Source organism: Ambystoma mexicanum, chromosome 6q, assembly GCF_040938575.1.
Source record: "Ambystoma mexicanum isolate Mex_15411 chromosome 6q, UKY_AmexF1_1, whole genome shotgun sequence".
Taxonomy (NCBI): domain Eukaryota; kingdom Metazoa; phylum Chordata; class Amphibia; order Caudata; family Ambystomatidae; genus Ambystoma; species Ambystoma mexicanum.
The window spans coordinates 145,846,254-145,858,259 of NC_090937.1; positions in this window are offsets into that span (position 1 = coordinate 145,846,254).

Consider the following 12,006-nt stretch of genomic DNA (forward strand, 5'->3'; position numbering starts at 1 on the left):
CGTGGTAATCAGCAGTGAAGCCTGTGCTGGCTAGTTGGCTTCCCCAATGTAACTGCAGGCACAGGAGGTCTTCAATGTGGGCCTCGGGAGGCGGGCCTGCATTCACCTGCCGGCTTGCCTGATTGAGCCTTTTGCAGAGAGAGGGCCCGAATCTGAGTGATCCTTCCCACAGCCCACCAGGAACTCCAGTGCCTAGAGAACAGGGGTGGCCATGATGGAAGGGAGGCCAAAAACAGCCTTGCAATGGGATGTCAGGGCACACAGCATCAAACAAACACTGCACCAGCGTTTTCACAGGATATTCTTTGGATATTTTAATTAATGATTTTCAGTTCGACTTTGAACTGAAAAGATGCATTGTGCACTGCATACCTAAGATGGCTTTCCTTTCATGTCAGTGTGTGGGGAGGGAGTCCTAGCCCTTATGGTAATGAGCAATGAGGCCCATGCTGGCTGGTTTTCTTACACAATGTATTATAATACAATGTATTATACGTGGATCACTGGCTTTTTGTGATGCTTGAGAATTCTAAACCCACTTTAACAACACAGAGAGCCTCAGGAAATGAGGTGATATTGACAAACCCAGCAATTGAGGTTGCTAGATGCCGTTTAGTAAACACAACAGAGTTTATAGCACAGCCACCTGCGCCGGGAGAATAGTTTCATGACTGTGCATCATATATGGACAGGATGCAAGGGAACCTCCAGGTGAAGGAGGAACTGATAGAGGGGGGAGATACTATCTTTGTTGATGCATCGTCAACAATAGATGCAAGCAAAGGATGGTGCTGCAGTGGTGGGCCACCATGAGGGGTAATTTCACATTTGGTCACAGGTGAGGCTGCTGGTCCATTACTCAGTGCAAGCGGCAGAATAAGTAGCAATTAGACCTGTCAAAAGGGCATGTGGCCAACCTTTTTCCGGACTCTGCCTATGTCACTGCCATGGTGCACTTAGGGTTGTCCAATGGGAAATGAGGGGGTTCAGAAGGAGTGATGGATCCCCTGTTCAGCATGCAGAATTACTGCCGCAACTCATAGATCTGTTATCCATCCTAGTTGAGGTAGTGATAATAAAATGTGCCATCCATACAGGCAGCCTAGATTTCATTCCACAAGGCAATGATGTGGCTGACTGAGCAACAAAAGAAGCAGCCTACCTCCCCAACGGCATGGCAAAACTATTTTCAGGTAAAAGGAGAAAGTACCTATTATGGCGCTCCAGTCCAAGTGACCCAAGAGCTCTGACACCACTGAGACTTTTAAAACACTACCCATTATCCAGGTCATTGAATTGCAAGGAGAAATACTCCAGGAGGAAAAGGAGCTATGGATAAAGAGATATTATTAACTCTCCCCCACCAATTTAGTGTGGAGACAGAATAGCACAGCGAAATGTGTAATGCCCAGTTAATTACTTAATGTAGAATAAGAACAGTAACCTTATCTTTCCTACCTGTCAAAGGAACATGTGGCCGCTAGATAAATGAGAGTTGGTTTGTGCCCAACCTCTATGAACTAGTTGCTGAGTTTACAGGGAATTGCATGACCTGCCAGAAGTTCTTGGCAGGACAAATATTAAAAACTGTCACGGCAACATTACCACAACAGGAGGGGCCCTTCCGGCACTTGCATGTTGACTATTTTGACATGAAAGTTAAATATGCCTCTTATCAGTAAATTATTGTGTTTCATGTCCTTTTTCATATTGGCTTGAGGCAGGACCCTGTGCCCATGATGATGCAAAATCAGCAGCTAAATTCTCAGTGAGGAGGTTGTTACCGACGTGGGGAAAACGTGATGAATTGAGGTCTGACAATGGGTAACACTTTGCCAATTACCACTTCAACGAGGTTTAAGCTCTCTAGGGGATAAAGCATTGCCTATGTTGAGTGAACGATCCTCAACAAGACTCGAAAAGATAGGACTTGGTCCTTTATCAACAGTTATCCATTCATCTGAATGCCATCAATTAGTTCAAAAAGTATACATTTTAATAGAAATTACAAAATTGTCTAAAATACATGATTAGACCCTCTAAAAAGATACATTTGTATTGTGTTAACAAAGACAAACCTCATGCACAATCAATTCTAAAAAATCTTAGAGATACTGACGTTACTGATCTCTAATTAAATCCCTGTTGTGTAGTTCTTCTAGATCAGAGTTACGATTATGATTCATCGTTATCTTTTCTATTCTTCTATTCTAATTCTATTCCATTATTAGAATTAGAACATCCCTTCACTGGAATATTCAATTCACTCAGACAGTTTAATTAATTAGACTGCCAAAAAAATTCTCCACATGTTTCAGTCCTCTATGTGGGTCTTGGGACTTTCTTTAGGAGTGGTCAATGTGAGGGGTTACAAGTGGGCTTTGGCCAAGTTAGGAATCCTCTGGCCTTCTCTTAGAGATGATAGTAACTGGTCTTCTTAGTGTGCAGGCTTTCTTGATTAGCAGGCGAAAATTTGTCCACATAGGTTGGGCATTATTTTCTTACGAGGAAGGATCTTCCTACAGAATCATTAGGTTTAGTCCAAAAAGCTCTCTTCGTGGTTTACCAGCCTCGTTACACACAGGAATGAATAGGCTGCGCTGAATGGACGTGTTCAGATGAGCTCTGAAAAGAAACCACCTGTAGAAGCCGCAAGACAGAAGCTAGAAAACTATTAGCACATCCACAAAACCCCGCGGCAAGGAAAACCACGAAGAGAGCTTTTTGGACTAAACCTAATGATTCTGTAAGAAGATCCTTCCTCGTAAGAAAATAATGCCCAACCTATGTGGACAAATTTTCGCCTGCTAATCAAGAAAGCCCGCACTCTAAGAAGACCAGTTACTATCATCTCTAAGAGAAGGCCAGAGGATTCCTAACTTGGCCAAAGCCCACTTGTAACCCCTCACATTGACCACTCCTGAAGAAAGTCCCAAGACCCACATAGAGGACTGAAACATGTCGAGAACATTTTTTTGTCAGTCTAATTAATTAAACTGTCTGAGTGAATTGAATATTCCAGTGAAGGGATGTTCTAATTCTAATAATGGAATAGAATTAGAATAGAAGAATAGAAAAGATAACGATGAATCATAATCGTAACTCTGATCTAGAAGAACTACACAACAGGGATTTAATTAGAGATCAGTAACGTCAGTATCTCTAAGATTTTTTAGAATTGATTGTGCATGAGGTTTGTCTTTGTTAACACGATACAAATGTATCTTTTTAGAGGGTCTAATCATGTATTTTAGACAATTTTGTAATTTCTATTAAAATGTATACTTTTTGAACTAATTGATGGCATTCAGATGAAGGGATAACTGTTGATAAAGGACCAAGTCCTATCTTTTCGAGTCTTGTGTAGTCTTAAGTCCCAAAAACAAGATAGGACTCCACACTTGTGGAATTTGGGCTCTCTTCATTGTATTCCCTATGAACGATCCTCAAGCCATAGGTTTGGTAGAGCGTATGAATGGCTTTCTTAAATTGCGCTTGAACAAGCTGGCAGTGACACTTGGCAAAAAATGGCTGCATGCTTAACAATCGCTTTATTTGCACTACACAACTCACCTTGCACAGACCATCACTTGACTGCACACAAAAAACAGTTCAGCACAGCTGCTTGGTAAAGTGTTCAATAAGTACATGAAGGAACTTATAAAATCTCTAAAATATGTTTCTCACTAGGTGTACCCATGCTCAAGCCGGCTGGCCACAGAGACATTACCAACAGGTACACAAGAAGAAGACAGTTTTCCATGACAAGCACTGCCTCTCTACCCAGGGGACAAGATATTCATTGCAAGATTTACAAGGAAATGGAAAGAGCCATGCTTCATGAAACCACACACACTGTGATCTACTCAACACCTACTGCAGTCAAGGTGACGGACCACAGGCCATGGATTCACCTTTCAGACGTCCATGGAGACAACCGAGCCAGCTCCCAAGCAAAACGTAATGGGGAGTATTTTGCAGCTTTCTCTTCTACTCGGTTGTGCAGAAGGCCTGTGGAGAAGGGGGAGGACAAACAGAGCTTCCAATAGCACTAGCAATGGCACAAGAAGGACAAATAATGTATTGTGGTGTAGCAAAGCTTTTTTGTGAATCGTTTCATTTTTATATTGTTTTTATTGTTTCAAGGATTAGAAGACTAATTATAACAGTGCTAATGGAAAAAACAGAAACAAGCAGAGCTTTTTCAATATGGACATGTTTCACTATGGCATTGGGTAAAGGCAAGACACAGCATCTGGTAAAGTGTGGTACGATGATATGAGACATGAGGGGCGAGAGAGGTTTAATGACACTTGTTATGTATGCTCTATCATCCAACACTCACAGGACACCCAAGCTTTTTCAGCCCCAGGATGTTACAGTGGGGGAAGAGAGGTGCATAATGCACCTGTCATTGTGTAAAACCAGGGGTCTTTTTCAGGGCAGACGGTGACAGTTCACTGAAGAGATGAAGGGGAAAAGGTGTGTGCCCACAATTATTTACAGCTAGGGAGAATGGCAAAAAGTGAGGCTACCAAGCACATAATATCAGAATACATAACAGATGGCACAAAGAAAGGAGAGCAGTTGTTCACAACTCACACCACGGTGCAGTGTTGAAATGCATCAGGGCATGATATTCCATGGTTTGACACATGGCCATTGATGAGGATACATGGATCAGTGTTTCATGATGGCAAATTGGAGGGGGGAATGGTACAGTGTCGAGCAGAGGAATTAGTGTTGTTCGAAGGAAATGTAGTGGCAACAAGCATTGACAGTTGTAGGGTAATCCGGAGTAACTATATGCATGCTGTGACATGGATAGATGAGAGACATCAACCAGTGCACATCAAGTCTCTTACACAATATTCTTTATGTTTCAGATCCACAGGGTCAACACATCTGGGATTTAACTTCGGCTGCACCAAGGTGATGAGCATTCCAGCACTAAAGTCTGGGACAGTGGCAGTGATGGGCCATTGGGGGGATCTAAGCATACGCCGAGCTGACTCTTGATTGGGGGGACTGTGCTCCCTTGTCACACTGCACAGTCCTGCTCTGGTAGTGCCCTGAGCACACTTGATGTCCTTCAATGACCACCCTGTAATATTAAAAAGAAAGATGATGGTGAAGAAAAGGAACAAGAAGGACAGGCACATACATTGAACAGAAAGAGGCTCAGCAGCAACTATTGGTCGAGCGCATCTTCAGAAAGCTTGACTTCCATCCCATCACAATTCTGATTGTTTTCAAAGGCTTCCGTCTTTTTCATGTCCATCCTGCTCCCTGTGTTCCAAATGGGCAAAATGAACGGGGGTTGCTTACAAGTCTGCGTGCAGACATAGAGAATTATGACTTCTATCGGGTGGCCTGACCAAGGGATGGGCAGGAGTTCAATGAATAGAATATTCCCTCGGGGAATATGAGGAAGAAGTGGGGGACATGAACAGGGTAACAAGGTTGGGGATGCCCAAAATGGTAAGTAAGACAATGGTGGGCAAGGTAGTGTTGATCGATAGATTGATGAAAGGGAGGGATGCAGTAAAAGTGCAAATTCAACTCTGTCCACAGTGGCACACCTACCAATTACGTGACTGTAGGGAGGGGGCACTCCTCGAAGGAGGGACTTTATTGACAGATATGCTGGGTTACTTATGCACCATGTGCGCAAGTGCGCAAGTGCAGCCATAGAAGTCCATGGCAAAGAGTGGGGAGTGGAGCACCAAGTGGGGTCGGGGCAGAGGGGCACTCTGGGCATAGGGATAAGGGGCAGGGGTAGCATGTAGATAGGTAGTATAGCATATTGTGAATAACAAAGCAGCCCTTGTAGGCAGCAGGTAAGAAAAACATTTCTCCCTCCATAGCCGCAGGCCAGGTGTGCTGGGCAAACACTAATTTCTAGAGTGCTCAGCTGTAGCAGTGTGCTAGAGAAATGTTGCAAGTTGGCTGTTCCCAAGAGAACGTAGTCACAGAGGAATGGCACCAGCAGAAACGTTTGAAGTCAGTGAGCCAGACACCTGGGTGATCAGTGGGAAATGTAGAGAATTATCAAATACATGTAGGTGAGTAAAACTCGCACTGCAGTGGGTAAGCAGTTTCAAATTTCTCCCTTGGCAGATGGGCCTGGAAAGAAGGCAGTGTGTTGATGGCGTGAGTTTGGAGGGGACCAATCACTAGGAGAGTTTTGGTGTCCCTTGGGTGCAACAGTGTTTTGTGTCATTGATGATGTCCGTGGGGCACCTCATTGGTTGGATGCCATCTGTATATATCGCCCCATCCAAATTCAGGTTGACTTGTGTGCCCCATGAGAGCTGGCCCTTGGCAGACGAATATAGTTTCAAGTGTCAGCAGAATCACATAATGCTCTGGCACAAAAAGTGTGGGATGGTGTGGGAAGGCTTGTGATGTCAAGATGGGTAGTGTGAGATAATGGGCGTTAGGATGACATTGACCAATTTTCATTTGTTAACGTATGTCTGAATATAGGGGACAACGTAGTACCACCAATCAGCTTTTGTAAAGTGTAGCACCAAGTATATTAACTTGGTTCATGCAAACTATGTTTTTTGTTTATACATGTTGTGTACAAAGTGGTTGACATTGACAGCTCTCTTCACACAGTTCTTCTCCACTGTACTGTGTGAACAGTGCTCTACCAGCTGCATCTGGGCCTATACTAAACAGTGTCACTTTGTGCTTGGTGTATGCTCTTTTTTGGACTACTTTGGTGTTCCAGTCATTACCTGCCTTCATAACCACTAAAACAAAACAGCCAAGACACATATAGTCTATATAAAAAGGACAGCAGATGAAACCCTCCTCTGACCTGTCTATTCCAGCAAATTACTGCATGATCTCCTTCACCCCTTTCCTGGGAAAATTCCTGGACAAGCTGGCTATCACTCAATTTGCCCTCCACACAGAATCTGTTGGTTGTCTCCATGACCATCATTCTGGCTTCAGAGGATCCAGAGGCATGGAAACTGTTCTTCTGAACACCTGTGTGACCTGCTCTCAAATATTGACTCTAACTCTCCTTCTGTCCTCATTGTTCTTGACCTCTCGTCTGCTTTCGATAAGGTAAAGCACAATGTCCTGCTCTCCCATCTCCATGATACCCTGGGCATCACAGATCAGGCCCTGGCGTGACTCGCCTCCTTTCTCTTTGGCCGTCGTTCCCAGGTAGAACTTGGGTCTTTTCCCCTTGCTCACCTTGGAAGCAAGATGACACGGAGCAACACAGGTTCGATCCCCGGTTCCGCGCTTAGAAACCTCTGGGTAGTAAGCGCGTTATAAATAACCAATCATATCATATCACCACCGCCCCTGGGATTCGGCACAGGTGGCTATTCCCAGCATGTTGTTGTGGGCCTCAGAGACCTATTTTTACACATTTTATTTATGTGCAATCTACAGAGAGCCCTCACAGGACCTAGGCTGTTTCCCCAGCTCAAATGTTTTATATAGCGGTGGCAGTGTCCGTGCAGAAACTTCTTGCTGTGCAGTAGAGCCTTTGGCTGACGCACACAATTCCTATTGGCTCCCCTTACCACACCCTCCTCCAGCTTGCATGTGAGCCTACTATTAGCTACTCTGTATCACACCCAGCTCCCATGAAACCTAACATTTTCATTGCCCGGCAAAGCCATGTTTAACTACGGATGTCCATGATTATCCCCGCACCACGTCCCGATCCTGCAGCTGAGCCTGAGCCTCGCGGTTCCTTTTTCGTAAATAATTTCCCAGTCACACAGACTCTTCGCCCCTCCGGCACTAAGCTCTGTCAGTCTGATTCAAACACCACAACATTCTCTATGATGGCACAAGAGACATTTCCTTTTGCACTGGGACAACGCTTGCCTCAGTGACATGCACGTCAGTAATTAGGTAAATGCAGCATGCATGTCAAATTTCTACAATTTCACCTTGTGACACAGCAAAGCACACACACACTTTGACCTGTGCCAACACCTAATGACACAGTCATCTCTCCTTTTCTTTTTTGCCTCATTGCCTCTAGGCAAACACAGCCTACAAGATAAGCCGTGTCGTGCACATCGTCCACTGGCTCTCTGTCCACTTCAACCTGCATATACGTACCTCTATACCACACTGAACCAGTTTAGGTAAGATCCATTTGGTCCCCCCCCCGCCCTTTTCACTCAGCATTTCTACTCAGAATTTCTCGCTGGACTCCCAGGACATACTAGTTGAGTCAATCTGACTTTGCACTTTCTGTCTCCCTTCTAGAATGGATCCTGTCCATGCAAATAATGTTATTATTAAATTATTAGGCGAGCAACCCTGTTACACATAGGAGCGGTCCACCTCCTGTGGCCCACTGCATATACCTACCAGGGCCCTGCATCACTGGCAGAGCTCTCTTGAGGCCAAGCATTGAGGAAATGGAGTCTCAGAATTCCATGGTAAGTGGTTACCCATGGAATCTCTTGCCACTACCAGCCCTTCATTTCTGAATAGGTTATTTTTTAGATGTATGCCCTATATTTCCATCAAACACATACAGCCCTAATTTGTTTTCATGTATATATACATCCAACAGGGTCTTTCAGTTACACCTTCACGAAGGATGCCTCAACACCTACACTGTTGAAACGAGACCAGACTTGGGGATTGTCCAGTGCTCCACCCTTCTGACTAGCTTTGCAATTATTGGACATTATTTCTTTCCTGTCACCCCCTGTTGTGTAGGCAGACCCTTATGGTGTTCACATCCAATACTCCCAGACCAATTTTCAACTATAATGAACGAAGGAAGTGCATTGTCTAAAAACCGAAGTTTTTTCAGCTCCTATCAATCTGACTACAAGAATGATAAAAGTATAGATGTGATTGATTATCGCCACCATACTTTGCTGTCCCTATTTGGCAGCACCCACTGACTCAATTTCAATAATACAAGCACATTTTCTATTTGTCTTTTGATGTGTTCAGAGGTTACTTGAAACTTCTTTTTACTTTAAGTATTCTTATTTGCCTCTCTCCATTCTCTGCTTCCTCTATTATTAGATCTGGTTTTGCACACTATTACCACACATTACTATTGCACACTATCTTCACCTAGTATAATCTACTATTACACCGCTTCACCTCTTTCAAGACTATTATGTATTCCTATACTATAGTGTCACGCTTACCATACTAGGTACTTGTACTGGTTTGGAGTTTTACACTTTTTCTGTGTTCATCAAAGGGTAATAATCGTGCTGTTTGCTTTATGTTGAAATGTCAGTAAATCAAACTTTATGCTTTATGAATACATGTGAGTGTTATGTATGATTTTTTTGGATGCAGTTATTATTCTCTGATGTAATCATTGTTCTATCAGTGGTTGATGCAAGAACTTTTAAATCAACAACCTAACAGATATCAACCTCTGGCAGCAGTCTTTTCCTTATGTTTGATGCCAGTGACATTGGTGCTCTGTTTTCCCAGATAAGAAATAATAAGGAGGAGGATATTATTGCCCATTCTTCAAGAGGTTTGAGAGGTGCAGAAAAAGAATTATTTGCTCCTTGAGAAAGAAGCATTAGCGTGTCATTGGGCTATTGCAAGGTTCAGAAACTAACTACTTGTGGGCTACTGATTTCATTATTAGAACAGATCTATATATAGCTATATTTGACAGCAAGTGTTTGAACAAGGTGTCGGGGCACGTAGCCAGTTGGGTTACAAGGTTACAAAGCCACAGGTTTGAGATGCAGGTCATACCAGGGAAAGAAAACATTCTAGCAGATTTTTTGTCAAGGTTGGGCAGAGGCAATTAAATGATTGAAGAAGACGTGGTAGGAGAAATGATTTTTGTCATTCATGAAGGGATTGTGAGCAAGGAGGAGTGAATGTAAGCGATGAATAAGGATGTGATACTTAGGCAGGTGAGAACATATATAGAATCATCTGTATGGCCCAGAAGGATGGTGTTACAACAAGTTGAGAAGGCATAATGAGAGGTGCGTGAAGAATTATGTCTGGTTGACGGCATCATATTCAGGTGGGAATGTGCTGTCATTCTTGAGGATATTAGAGATAAGGTTGTTGACCTGGCCCAAATTGGACATGTGGGTGTGACTAGGACAAAAGGAATTTTGAGGAGTCATTACTGGTGGCCTGGTTTTGATAGAGATGTTGAACAAAGATTGTTCAATTGTATTCAATGTATCAAAGCGAGCAAAGGTGTAGAAGCAAAGAGTCACCTATTGTGGAGTTTTGTGTTCCTGGAAAGGTGTGGGATGAAGTTGCCATGGACATAATGGAACCTGTGAAATTAGATTATGGGCGAGGAAAATAGGTGTTGTTACTAGTGGATTTGAAGTGTGGTGGAGTTCATTCAAGAAATGTTTGCAAGGGAATGTATGCCGGAGAACATAGTTATGGACAATGGTATGCAGTTCACGAGAGGTTGTTTTGTGTAGTACTTGAAAGAGTGTGATGTGAAGCACAAAGAGTCAGCATTGTATCATCCAGAGGGTAATGAGATGGCGGAAAGGATGAATAGATGTGTAATGGATGCCATTTGCATGGCTGCTGCATGCGGCATGGGCAAAAAGATGGCCTTCCAGGAGAGATCATATGCTTTGCCCATGTCTCCAAACTCCGTAACCGGTGTGTGCCCATTTGAACTCATGAGAGAGCGCAAGGTGTACACTAAGATGAGCCCGCCCTGGCTGGGAAGAGAGAGGGATTCAGTTTGTGTGATGGACGAATTGAGGAGGAGTTTAAAGAAAAAGAAAGAGAAGTGGGTGATAAGAAAAAATGTGAGACAGGGAAGGAAGGAATTGAGAGTGGAGTGTGGGGATTGGGTGAGAATAAAAAAAGGAGTGGTCAAGAAGAAGGGAGCATTATTATACTCTGATCATGTCCGTGTGGTGGCTGTGCTCCAGGGTGCAGTGCATGTAAGTGGTGGACAAGTGTGGAATAAGGGAAGGTTTGCACTGGTGAGAAGAAGATGTGTTGGGTAAACAAATGGATATGGGTTATGATGTTTCTTACTAATTATGGAGTGCACTGTGGGTAACACTCCATGCAGAATGTTATCTTCAGAATGTATCATATATTTTAGTATTCCAAGCACAGCAGTTCTTGAAGAGCAGCTGAGGGAACAGGTGTGCTGGGGGTCTGTTCCCGATTATCTTAAATAAACATTACATATAAACCTACCCATTTGTTTGTAGTTTACATCATAACAATAACATCCAATCTGTCTTTTCACACTGGAGTGAAAATATCAGAAGGGTTCCAGTAGCTCACAAGGAACTGCAACTCCTGATGTTTTCCCCACATTCCACAATGTCAATGCTTTTCTGAAGTTATATTTGGGGATCCTCGCACAGTTAAGCTAAGATCCAGAGCAATGGAAAAAATTCAGAGATTCAAACAAGTAATTCAATGGGAAACAGTGAGCTATTTCTTTCTGAGAGTCCCTAAAACTGAGATCCTGGTCCTTGCAGCACCACTTTGACCACAATAGCATATCATTTGTCTCAAGGACATCTGACACACACATACAGAGAAAGCTAGCAAACTTGGAATCATAGTTAAAAAGGATCTCCTCTTTTCACGACAGATTTTGAATGTTCTAAAGGGCAACCACTTTCAACCCATGATGCTGAGAAGACTACTGTTATTTGTAAAAGGAGGGTGCTCTATTTCTGAATATTGGCATATGCTTTCCATGAGAGTGTATCAGCAAAAACAATTTCATATCTTTAAAGTTTTCAAAATCACGCTCTCGTTGATTGACTGAAGAATTTGCGCCACACCACCCCCACTTTGAAAGTGCTTAGCTACTTCCCAGTGGACCCAGGAATAAAATGCAACCCACAATGCATCGCTTACAAAGTATTTGAGTGAAAGGGGCACTTTCTGTAAACAAGGTACTTTTGTGCTTTGCTCATGGCTAGAACGTCTTATTAGACAAAATCAAAATTACTCAACCAAACAAGGTTCAACCAGAGGTAGCACATAGAGAGGAAATACCATCAA